The following is a 12504-nucleotide window of genomic DNA, read 5'->3' on the forward strand; positions in this document are numbered from 1 at the left end:
AACTGCAGGAGAAGGCAGAGTGTTTGCAACCTTGTTGGGTCTCACCTATCTTGAGATGTGCATGTCAGCAACTCAAAACTTTCACTACTCTTCACAAGTCCAAAAAGTGCTCTGAGTGTTAATTCGGGGTTATGACCCAACTTGAGTGAGTTTAGCATCTGTAACTAGCAAGGAGCAGCTTGTGTGTGTGTGTGTGTGTGTGTGTGTGTGTGTGTATGTATGTGCATGCATGCATGATCATACATACTTTGGCTTCTCTGAGAGGGCAGGGGATTTGTTCTCCTAACTGTGGGCTGTGAAAAAGTAGGAGCTAGTTCAAACCAGATGAGGTTGTGTACACATAACAGTCTGTAGAAGGCAAGGATCATGCTTGCTTAGTCGTAGCATGTGACAACATGGCTAGACCTTCAGGTTGGTGGTTCCTTATTTGAAGTGCAGGGGCTCTGACGCCCAAAGCCATGTTTATTGAGCCATGATGGTCAAACTATTTTCATAAGTGCAAACTGTTATTTGACCTCTTTTCTTTTGTTCTCTCATGAGTAGAGACTGGGGGTCCCCAGAGGCTTTGGGATGGATGATGTCATTGCTCTGTTAATCAGATTTATGCCATTATCATAAATGCACAATTGAGGTTCTCAATGGTTTATCTTGTGCTCGGACTACTTGGTTCTCTTTTCTCTGGGAAAAGCTGCCCTTTGGTCCACTGAGGAGATGCAGTTTTCCTTTGTCAGGGCACCAACTTCTGTCCATGGTCAGTCCTCTTGTTGACTTTACTAGCTCTCTCTCTGTGCTTCAACTTCATGACCTCTGAGCCCTTTGTGCTGTGACACTCACTTGTCCTTTGACCTCCACAGGCAGTTTCTTGCCTTTGCTTCTCTCCTATAACAGCATGGCTGTGGGAAGGAGGCAGCCAGCTATCACTCCTGACCTCTCCAGCCCCTGAGAGGCACATCTGTTTTAGGCAGAAGAAGCTTCCAGAAGTTCTTGAGTATGAGTGGTGTGTGTGTGTGTGTGTGTGTGTGTGTGTGTGTGGTGTGTGCACACATGTGAGCACATGCATACGTGCATGTAGTGAGTGTGTGTACATGCATTGTTTATGTGTGTGCATAAAAAGTGCATGTGTTGTGGAGGTTGGAGGATATCTTCAACTGTCCTTCTTCTTGTTTTTCAGACAGGGTCTCTCACTGGCCTAGAACTCATCAAGTAGGCTACAATGGCTGGCTAGCAAGCCCAGAGGTCTGGTCTACCTGTCTCCACCTCCAGAGGTGGGGACTACAAGCACTTCTCACCATGCCTGGCTTAAAAACAAAACACTTGAATTCTGGGAGATCAAACTCCAGTCCTCATACTTTCAATATAAGGGATTTGCTGAGTAGCTCCTGCCTCTGGGAGTTCTAAGGAATGAGGTGACTGTAGAGGGATGGTATCTGTGTCGTCCTTGTTCTTGGATAGTATTCTACTTACTTCTCTGTTGCTGTAACAGAATCCTGACCAAAAACAACTTAGAAGATGAAAGAGTTTATTTGGCTTAAAATAAACTCTTGTTTGTTTTATCTAACCATGATTATTTAACTATGTTAGAATTCACGATGGAAGGAGTCCAGGGTAGGAGGGCAAGGCTGAGGCCATGAGGCAGGAGCTGAAATAGAGACCTCCGGGAGACGCTGATTTATTGCCCCTTTTCCAGGCTCACATCCATTTACGTCTTTGAGACAGTCCAGGCCCACCTGCTCAGGTTTGGCACAGCTCACAGTGACTGGGTCCTCCTATGCCAACCGTCACCCAAGAAAATGAGCCATTGACATACTGAAAGGACATGTGACGGTATCAGCTCTTCAACTAAGAGTCCATAGCTCCAGGTATGTCAGGCTGACAATAGACCACATCAGGCCCCATAGCTATGCTAGCATCATAGTGGGGAGAGCCCCAGGATGAGGGGGCTCATGCCGCTGCTGTTTTCAGCTCTGTGGCTTGCTCTTCTACACAGACACCTCCTTCTCTTTTAAGGTTCTTTCCAATTCTTTTCCTGTCTGTCCTAATTCTTCCTCAGCTTTATCCAAATAGGCAGCCTGGTATATTTGTATCAATAAGAAGCAATCAGGACAGCTACAACCCCTGCAATCAATATATAATTGCACCAGCGTCCTATCACCTCAGGCCTCTACACACTGATTACCACTGAGGTCTCCTGATTCTGACAGTGGTTCCAGGTTCTACTGCTGGCTGCACCTGAGGATCATGTGGGTGGTTTACAGACTGAGTGTAAGGAAACCATTTATGCCTGGGTAAGATTTGCTGAGACCATTAGAGACCAAGAAATCATGTGATATACACAATTAAAAGTAATAAAAGTCTTTAAAATATGTGTTTTAAAAAACTCTACATAGATGTTAACTATGGTAAGAAGTGAACTGTAATATTCAATGATGGTCAAAATATAAATGAAGATTATAATCCTAAAACACCCCCGGGAGAGTCTAATGGGAGATAATTAGATCATAGAGTCCCACCCTCAGGAATGGATTAATGCCTTGTGCAGAAACTGGGTTAGTTCTCTCCATGGGATTAGGTTTGCTGGGGTGGGGGAGGTGTTAGTTCTCTTGGGACAAGTGTAAGCCTTTCATAACCTCCCATCTCTTCTGCATGGCCAGCTTCTATTTTCTACTCTCCACCATGGATTGCTGAGCAAAGCCAACTGGATACAGCTACCCAGTTGTAGATAGAACTCTTAGCCAAATTTATCTGTTCTTTTAAGCATCTTTTCCTGTAGATATTCTGTTACATCAGCAGAAAACAGAGCAAGATACCCAGGTGTGATGGTTTGTATATCCTTGGACCAGGGAGTGGCACCATCTGAAGGTGTGGCCTTGTTGGAATAGGTGTGACCTGGTTGGAATGGGTGTGTCACTGTGGGTGTGGGTATAAAATCCTCACCCTAGTTGCCTGGAAGTCAGTCTTCCACTAGCAGCCTTTGGATGAAGACATAGAACTCTCAGCTCCTCCGGCGCCGTGCCTGCCTTGCTCCCACCTTGATGATAATGGACTGAACCTTTGAACCTGTAAGCCAGCCCCAATTAAATGTTGTTTTTTTTATATAAGACTTGCCTTGGTCATGGTGTCTGTTCACAGCAGTAAAACCCTAACTAAGACACCAGGAGAACAAAAGGGTCTCCATTGGCTGTATAGCACTCTCTCATACATCATTTCCCTTGTCTCTTGTAGTAAGCCCAGGAGAAAGACAGCATATGGTATTATGCTCACTTACCAGACAGGAGGAACAAGTAGCCCATTATTTCTGTTTGCTTGGGATTATGGGAAAATTCCTGGGATTTTTTTAGTGCTAACTGAGAGATGGCCACCTTAGGTTAGATACAGTTCTCTTGATGTACTACAATGGCTTAGGGTCTGGATTTTCTTTCCATAGACTCCAGCATTCTCAAGGCTGGCAGCTGTTCCTGTAATAGTGGATGACTACAGGTGCAACTGTAGTCAGTTGGGATGACAGAGCTTGGGGTGATATGATCTTGGTTCAAAACCTGGAAGGGCAGAAGAAGGTCATAATTTTAAGGAAACAAAATGTCTGGCCATGGTAGACTTGTTATTATAGGGAATAAAAATGGGGTTTAATAATTGTCCATAGATTGGAAGGTAGGATGGTGGTTTGGGGGGCAGAGCCAGAGGTGCAGAAACTATGATTTGAACATGAGGTGAGAGCCTAGTTATAAGAAAGCATGAAGTCAGCAGAGTCTCTGGGGCAGTGGATCAGTGTGGCACGATGGTAGGAATAATGATGATACAATTGTAAGTCATTTCAGAGTGCTGAAAGCTTCTGGGATGTGCACAGGTAGGGGATTGCACCAGGATGTGCACAGGGATTGTACCGCTGTGGGAGCCTTAAAGGATGTTTACACACACAGTATCAACTTCCCCACACAGCCGCTTCATGTTGCCAAGGGACATAAGCAGATGTGTGAAGTGGCTGCTGGCATAACAAAACATCTTGTTTTACAATAAGTTTTTCAAAAGTAAATACAAAAAAAATACACTGCGAAATAATGGCGAAGCCATGCCAAGCACATGAACCAATGCCAATCACTTATTGTTGTTATCAGGTATCACATGCCAGGCAGGTATAATTGGATGTGTGCTACATTTTTATAACAAGTAGCTCAGCAGCTTTGTTTCCAACATTATTTCCACAAACGCAGGAGCAATGCATTTTGATGTGACACCACGTTACCCGGCAATGTGGAATTTAAGTTCCATTGTAATTTTCATGGGACCATATTGTGCATGCCATCCATTGCTGAGTGAAACATTGTTATATGGTAGGTTACTGTATTTCTGCAAAGTATTTTGAAGATTACATCATTATTAATTTTTCTTTAATTTGTGAACATGTGTGTGTTGGCCATACATATATATGTGCACATGATATAGAGACCACAGGTTTACCTTGGATATTGTTCCTCAATATAGTGTTCCCCTTGAAATTTTTTTCAAGATGGGGCTTTCCACTGGCCTGGACTTGATGATGTGGTTAGGTTTGCTGCCTGGCAAGCCCCGAGGACCCTCTGATCTCTGCCTCTTCAGTGCTGAAATTTCTAGCACATTCTGCTATCCCAGGCTATTTCATCTGGGCTGTAGAGATTGGACTCACGGCCTTATGTCTGCAAGGTGAGAACTTTCCCAGATGAGCTGTTATCTCAGCCTGGATTACATTGTTTTATTTACAACAATTAAACCAGAGCCTGGCACCATAGCTGTTGCTAGAAGCATTACAAAAGTAGAGCCCCACGTCAGCTGATGATTCAGTTAGCTGACAGCCCTGGGAAGGACTGCATTTGTGGCTCGTTAGGTGGCTCCGAGATGCTCCGTGAGGTGGGTACGCAGGCAGTGGGGTGAGGTGAGTCTCAATGGAAAGAATTAGTAAAGAGAAACAAACCATTATCATTACCCCATTCCACTGGACAATCTATCAAGACTGAAAGAGGTTAAGGGCAGTCTGAGATTGCATAGCTAGTTAGTGCAGGACCTGAGGCTACTTGTCAGTTTCCCATTTCCATTGTCAGAGGCTCCTCTATCAGCTCAGAATCCTGCATCATCCAGAGCCCTCTGCACTCATTACCTGATCCTGTGCAGAGGAGACCTTGATCAGAGCTAGGACTGCTCTTCTGATCTTCAGTTTGTAGAGAGTAGGGCATCCTGTCTGGGACTCCGCTGGTGCTTAGGCTACATCCTCATTACACTTTTGACTGCTATTTATGTCAGAGGAACTTGTCACCATGTCACTTTGGCACCTTGATCATGTATTTAGCTGTCATATCCTCATATGCAGGGGCTGACAGTCTGCCATTTTTACAGAGCACACGATTCTTCACTGGGTGTCTCTGATCCTGACCTCAATCTTGACTCTGTTCTTCGTGTCTCTGTACCTGGGGGCTGTTTACACCTGCAGCAAGTCCACTGCTCACTCAGAGAAAGAGTTGGGTAACCCTCAAAGGGAAGCCGCGTTAGCTATCAGTACATAGGGTAAAGACAAGGCACCTCAGACCCCAGGAGCAACACAGGGCAAAGCTGTGTCAGTGGCAGGTGCTGTAGCGAGCTTGGGCTGAGAGCTGGCTGGAGGCAGAAGTGTGATCTGGCAGGGGAGTGGTTGAGAAGCAGGTACAGGCCAGTACAGCTCTTGCGGCTCGAGTGGGGTGCAACTCAGAAGTCACCCTTGACTATTGTCTTCCTGTTCCAATGTGAGGAATGAATTCCTTCTCCCAGAGAGAGGGAAAACACAGAGGAAACCAACTCTGATTAGTACACCAAGACAAGATGACATTGTTTTAGCTGTTCCTTTGTTTTCTAATACTCAGTCACTCACGGACCCATTCATATGGATTCATTAATCCAACACAGCCTGACTAATGATCAATAAAGTACATGGTCAGTCTCCAGAAATTGGGGGGAAAAAGATGACTTAAGCTTTACTTGGATAGTTAATATAGACATTGAAAACATTTATTGTGATAGCTGAACTCAGTTTTTTACAGCATCAATTCATACAGAAGGTCTGTTTATTAGACCGTGCTCAGTAAATTGCATGGCAGTCTTATAATGCCAGAGACACCCCCATGAGATCCAGCTAAGCCTAGCTTTGCTTTGAAGATATCTATACTGCCATCAAGGAACTTTTCCCATTCCTCTTTGCTGAAGTTTTAGGAGAATGCGGTTGCCCTGATTATGTACCAGGACACAGAGACTCCCTCCAGCCCTCTGCTCTGGAAGTCTCAGAAGTTTTGATGGATGGCATACACTTGCCTCACAGTTTTGTATTTGGGAAGATGCTCAAGTGTTGACTGGCTGTTATAAACCTGTTGATAACCAGAGAGCTTGTGTTTCTGTATCAGATACCCGATGCCCTTTAAGCCTTGGCTGAGTCTTCTCTGCTTAGTTCTGTCAGAACAGCAATGTGGATCTCCTTTATTGGCACTTGAGAAGAGAGTTGGTACCTGTCCCCACCCAAGAGTGTATCAAGTCAAAAGCAATCCACATGGTCTGCCTCATAGCTACCATGGGATGGGCACTTTATGTCATGTTCAGAAATAAAGGGTAAATTGGAAAAAAATGCTATGGATTGTCTAAGCAAAAAAGTAGGAGGATGAGAAAAAACCTGGGGGAGGAGGAACAAGTGGAGATGAAAAAATAAGGAATAGAAAATGGCGAAATGAAATGAGTGAAGGATACCCACGTGCAGGCCATGATGAAGGCACACTGAAGGAGAGATGCTATGACCCAAAGACTCAATAGGAAAAATTGACTTTCCTTCTACCCAGAGGGAGGAAAATAAAGAGAAGAAGGTGATGTTGAGCTGCTAAATAGAGAGAAGAGAGAAAGGAAATTCAATCTAAAATTCATCCTCTGTGTTACTGAGGAATATACCACGAAACAATGCAAATAGAAACAAAGATCAAAGTCAAAACTAAAGATAGTGCACTGCAAAGCTGCCTCTGCTGTTTATAGGAAGCCTGGCTGGATTGTTGACTTAAAAGATTATGCATTATAAACACTGGAAGAGTGAAAAAAGGAAACCAAAAGATTGAATACCTCATCACAAAAGTTAAATGAATTAAAATGTCTTCTAATTTCTCTGCAAATACCAAAGACAAGAGAGCATCTTGTGGTACAGACAAGGCTCCTATTCATCAAACCACTTGGTTTCCATAATCTGATACTATGGTTAAATGTAAAGAATTTTCCCACAGACTCAAGTATTAGAACACTTGATCCCCAACTGCGGTGCTATCTTGGAGGTTTCTGTTCAACAAGTAGGTGGGCCTACCTGGAGGAAGTAGTCACAGGGGGTGGATCCTTAGGAAAATATTATTCATGACTCCCTCTCTGTTATTCTTGGTGCTTCCTGATCGGAAACCTCAATATGACAGCTTCCTCATGCTCTCAGAGATGCAAGACCAAGACACTACCACTACCATGACTTCCCCACCACACTTTTCTGATGGACTGGAATATCTTGGAACAGTGAGGCAAAATAATTTCTTCTTTTGAGTTGTTATGTTCATATATTTGCTCATAACAATAGGAATTGTATTTAATAAGGTAAGCCGTGTAGATGGTTCTGTCAGATGGACTTGGGTAGAAGTGAGAAGCCACTACGAGCCTGGCCCCTGGGATCTGTCACTGTACTTACCAGCTTATCATCTCCTCTGATCTCCTCCCCTTTTCTCTTTTTCTTGTTTCTTTATATGCTCTCCTCTCCTCTGCCACCTCTCCCTCCCTTTCTCCTTCTCTCTGTCTCTCCCCATTGCCAGTCAGATTCCAGGTACATTCTAGAGGCATGTCCCTCAGTGACAACAGAACCCAATCCATCTTCCTTAGGCTAGCCTGCAAGAGTCTCTGACCATTATTGAGCCTCTATGATTCTGGGGCTATTATAGTCTCGAATCTGCTTTGCATAAAGTACTTCAGAGTTTCTAAGAGAAGCCAATGTTATTCAAATTAGTTTGTTTTATAATTTAGTCAAGTAGGGACTGAGGACTAAACACAGAAACGTATTTTCAGAAATATAAGAGTTTAGAACATGGGACAGACTTATTTTCTTTCAGAAAAAGTACTTCAGAGTATACTCCAGCTGATAAAAATGTGTCAAAATAAATGTAAGCATGAGGACATTGTCTAAGAATGAACTTGGTGCTGAACACTAAGATCTATTGAGTGTGGAGTAAAATCTAAATGATTCTTGTTAATAGGGCTGAAGGTGGCATGAAAATTAAAGTTATCCTCAAAAGTTCTAACAAAATAAAACAAGAAATGTGGCTCATATGGATCACAGGGCCCCCAGTGGAGGAGCTAGAGAAAGTACCCAAAGAGCTAAAGGAGTCTCTGCAACCCTATAGGTGGAACAACAATATGAACTAACCAGTACCCCCACCCCCAGAGCTTGTGTCTCTAGCTGCATATGTATCAGAAGATGGCCTAGTCAGCCATCATTGGGAAGAGAGGCCCATTGGTCTTGCAAACTTTATATGCCTCAGTACAGGGGAACGCCAGGGCCAAGAAGTGGGGGAGTGGGGAGGAGGGTATGGGGGGCTTTTGGGATAGCATTGGAAATGTAAATGAAGAAAATACCTAATTAAAAAAATGAAAAAAATGTGGCTCTGAGAATGTTTATTCTAAGAGATACAAGAGACAGGGTGAATAGAAAGAATTTAGAACATCCCAACTTCTTCATTTCACAGGGAGAAAAGAAGAAATGATTTATTCTTTGTTTTTCAGATTGATTACAAAACACCACCAACACCAACACCACCACCACCACCACCAACAAAACCAAAGCTTAAAAGTTATTTTCTGAAACCTAAGAAGGCCACCAAAATTTTTTCAATATTTTAAAATATATTTTTTTCTGTTGGCTAAGCTATTAGAGGGGAAAGATCAAAGAAAACAATTCACCACATCTTTAGTAAATAGAAATGAAAAAGGAAAGAAAGCTGTAAGGCAAAAATAAATTAATAAAGAGAATAGAAGAAGGCTGGGCATGGTGGCATGAGCCTTTAATCTCAGTACTCAGGAGCCAGAGGCAGGCCTACTTCCATGAGTTCAAGAACAGCTTGACCTACATAGTGAGTTCCAGGGCAGCCAGGGTTACATGATGTCTTAAAAATATTAGAAGACATAAATGAGTCCCATGGTCAGAAATAATAAAATGAAGTCATGGTAACAAGTACAGATATTTAATTTATAACAATAACTGAGAGAGTCAACCCTTCTACCATAGAGCATCAATTAGGTTAGATAAAAGTGTCAACTACATGCTTCTATAAGATTCAAATCTAATGTGCAATGATTGACAAGGGAAGATGAGGAATAACAGGCTGGGCAAATGTTGCAGAGAAAGGGTATACAAAATGCAATAGTGTTAATATTAACATAACTACAATAGAACTTGAAGCACAAAAGGATTATGCAATATTCATGAAACAGACAATCAAAAATAAAAACACCACACTTACAAACCAAATAGTAGATGATGTCAAGTAATTGAATGTCAAATGTCCATAGCAAAAGCGTTAGGGAATGTAAGGAGATTTAGTTTTTGATTCCTAAAAGGATAACAACATATTCGTCTGAATATAGCAGGCAATGATGTTTTAAGGTATTAACTAGGGTGAAGCATACATTGATGACATGAACTTTGTTTAATAAAAACATGAAATAAAGCCCAGGAACAGATCATGCTGGGCTAAATGTATTTTTCATAGATTGTGTTTTTCTTTTCTTCAAGTAGAATGAAACATTAATTCAGATATTTTAATAAGCAGCAAGCAGAAACTAAATAGAGAGCAAGAAAAGAGAGCCAGCTATGGTAGCGAGTGCCTCTAATCCTAGTATTCAGTGTGCCAAAGGCAGGGCATTGTGAGTTCAAGGTCCAGACCAGCCTAGGGCTTGGCTACATAGACATAGCAGGGTTGTCTCAATCAACTAGCAAAGAAACAATGAAACAAATGAATTAAATAAAAAAAAATCAAAAGAAGAAAAAAATGAGAAGAAACAACCATCCCAAATAAAACACAAAGGAGTTGTGTTAAAAGAAATTAAATTGAGTTAAAATGCCAGTAGAAGACCTAGGACATTTAATAGAGAAAAAAAAGGAGAAAGCAAATACAAAATTAGATCCTGGAAAATGGATATAATTACAGGTACTAGATGTAAAACATGCTGCCTGATATCAATTATAACATTCAATGTGATTTTTAGTATTTAGGATCCTGTATCAAGATAAAAATCTCAAATTGACAAATTAAAGAACTTATAGTTTTGAATAACTTGTAAGAAAAAAATTACTGAAAAAATGCCTTTTGCTAGTTTCCCTATTATTGTAGCTCAATTGATCAAACTTGAAGAAATGTTAATTTAGAAGGACAACTTAATCGTTTCCTATTTTATAAAATTATAAATCTTTGTGAGTCATTTCATAAAATTATCATATTCCCAATAATGATAATTGTAAACAGTGTTCAGTTTAATGTATGAAATGAAAACTGTAGTCTTTTCCCTAAGTTAACCTATCACATTATACCTTCTGCTATTAAGAAAATGAAAACTTTGGGGCTTCTTAAATGTTTTCAGTTGTGAACCCCTTTCATCTGAGACATGTTTTCATTATGCTGGGTATGATGTTACATGAAATATGGGGATAAAATCTACTAACAAATAATAATTTCACTTAAAAAAATTTCATACATATTGATCATATTATTTCCCCTCCCCCAACTCCCCCCAATTCCCCCTAGATCCCTCCCACCAAACTTCATGCTTTCTCTCTCCTAAAACCAAAGACCAAACCAAAACAATAACATGCAGACACACAGACACACCTGTGCACACTGCAAAACAAAACAGAACAGAACAGAACAGAACAGAACAGAACACAACACAACACAACACAACACAACAAAACAAAACAAAACAAAACAAAACAAAACAAAACAAAACAAAACAAAATCAAACCCCATTTTGTTGGATTGAGCACGTGTCCCGCTCTGGAGTACAGCCGATATCCAACGGAGTCCTATATGACTCTGTTAGAAAAACAGAGTTCCCTCTTCCCATCAGTTGTAAATGGCTTCTTGGTTATGGGTGGGACTTGTACAGGTCTTGTACATGTGGTCACGGTCTCGGTGAGTTCATATGTGTATTGGTCCTGTTGTGTATGGAAAATTCCATTTCCTTAGAGTCATGTGTCTCCCCTGGCTCTCACAGTCTTTCAGTTCCCTCTTCTGCATAGATCCATGAGGCTTAAGGGGGAAGGGATTCGATAAAGACATTCCATTTAGGACCTCTCTTGCTCTGTTCACATTGCCCAATCTCTGATAATTACCATCTACTGCAAGAAGTTTCTGCTGATGAGGGTTAGAAGAGGAGGGGTAGGAGGGTGGGGTAGAGGAGGGAAAAGCATGCGGGACAAATAACAACAAAGGCCTTACAAAATCCCTATGGAACCCTCCTACTGTAGAAATGTCCTAAAATATAGACATATATAAATTAAATTTAAATGAAGTTATAACATAAGAGGGAAACAATACCTCAACTAGACATCATATGCTACCAATAAAACACTGAGTACCATGGATGCGTTATGTAGTTTTGAGCATCCAAACAAAGGAGTCCGTAGACTTCCTTAGGTATTAAAGGGTAGTGACAATGTTTTTTTTACCTTCTACAATCTAATGGCAAGACCCTATTGCTGAAGACACCACATACTTAAGTCATTGAACATCGAGAAACTGAGTTGGTCCTTCATTCCTACACTAGTGTTTATAGTGCTGGACGGTGTGATATAGCCAACTGGAGAAGAAATGTACTTGCCAGTCTCACAGCTGGGGACCCTTCAAGTTACACTAGCAACCTACCTGCAGGTTATACACCACTGATGCCATACGAACACAAATGTTATGAGAATAATGAGCAGCATTTGTTACTGAGTTTAATGCCTGCTCCATGAGGTGGAATCCATACTAACTCTGTTAACAAAGCCAAGAACCTGGTTATAGATAGGTCTTATTCCTTGAGAAAAAATATACTAGTTTTTCTGCTAGATGAACATAGGAAAAAAAAAATTCTTAATGTCATATTGCCATACCCATAAATTACATTGCTCATCTCTCATCTGACAAATTCTGTTAATTAATCAGTCAATTAATTAATTTATAGACAATATCTCACTATATAACTCTAACTGGTCTGGAACTATGTGAACTAGGATAGCCTTGAGATTACAGAGATCCCCCTGCCTCTGTTTCCTGGGAGCTGGGATTAAAGGCATGGGCTGCTTCACCCAGACTTTTATATATATATTTTTAAGTAATTATTTGGGAAGGTAAAACTTTATCATTTGTTAAAGACCATACTGGGCTTGCATTCCAATGAGATGGATGTGTTTGCCTCTTTTCAAATAAAGAGTTAAATTTGGCTGAAACTTTGAGACTGAACAAAGTG

The 12504-nt window shown here is 41.2% G+C and overlaps 1 long non-coding RNA gene across 1 annotated transcript in view; it reads left to right on the forward strand.

Moving 5' to 3' along the window:
• The window catches only part of LOC110309928 (uncharacterized), a 41349-nt gene that overhangs the window by 22988 nt on the left and 5857 nt on the right, over nucleotides 1–12504 (forward strand). Inside the window, exon 2 of the long non-coding RNA XR_002379768.2 lies at nucleotides 1688–1859. This is a non-coding gene — a long non-coding RNA (uncharacterized LOC110309928). The remainder of the gene's footprint in view (nucleotides 1–1687; nucleotides 1860–12504) is intronic.

Source organism: Mus caroli, unplaced genomic scaffold (genome assembly GCF_978045245.1).
Source record: "Mus caroli unplaced genomic scaffold, Mus_caroli_1 scaffold_12, whole genome shotgun sequence".
In the NCBI taxonomy this organism is placed as follows: domain Eukaryota; kingdom Metazoa; phylum Chordata; class Mammalia; order Rodentia; family Muridae; genus Mus; species Mus caroli.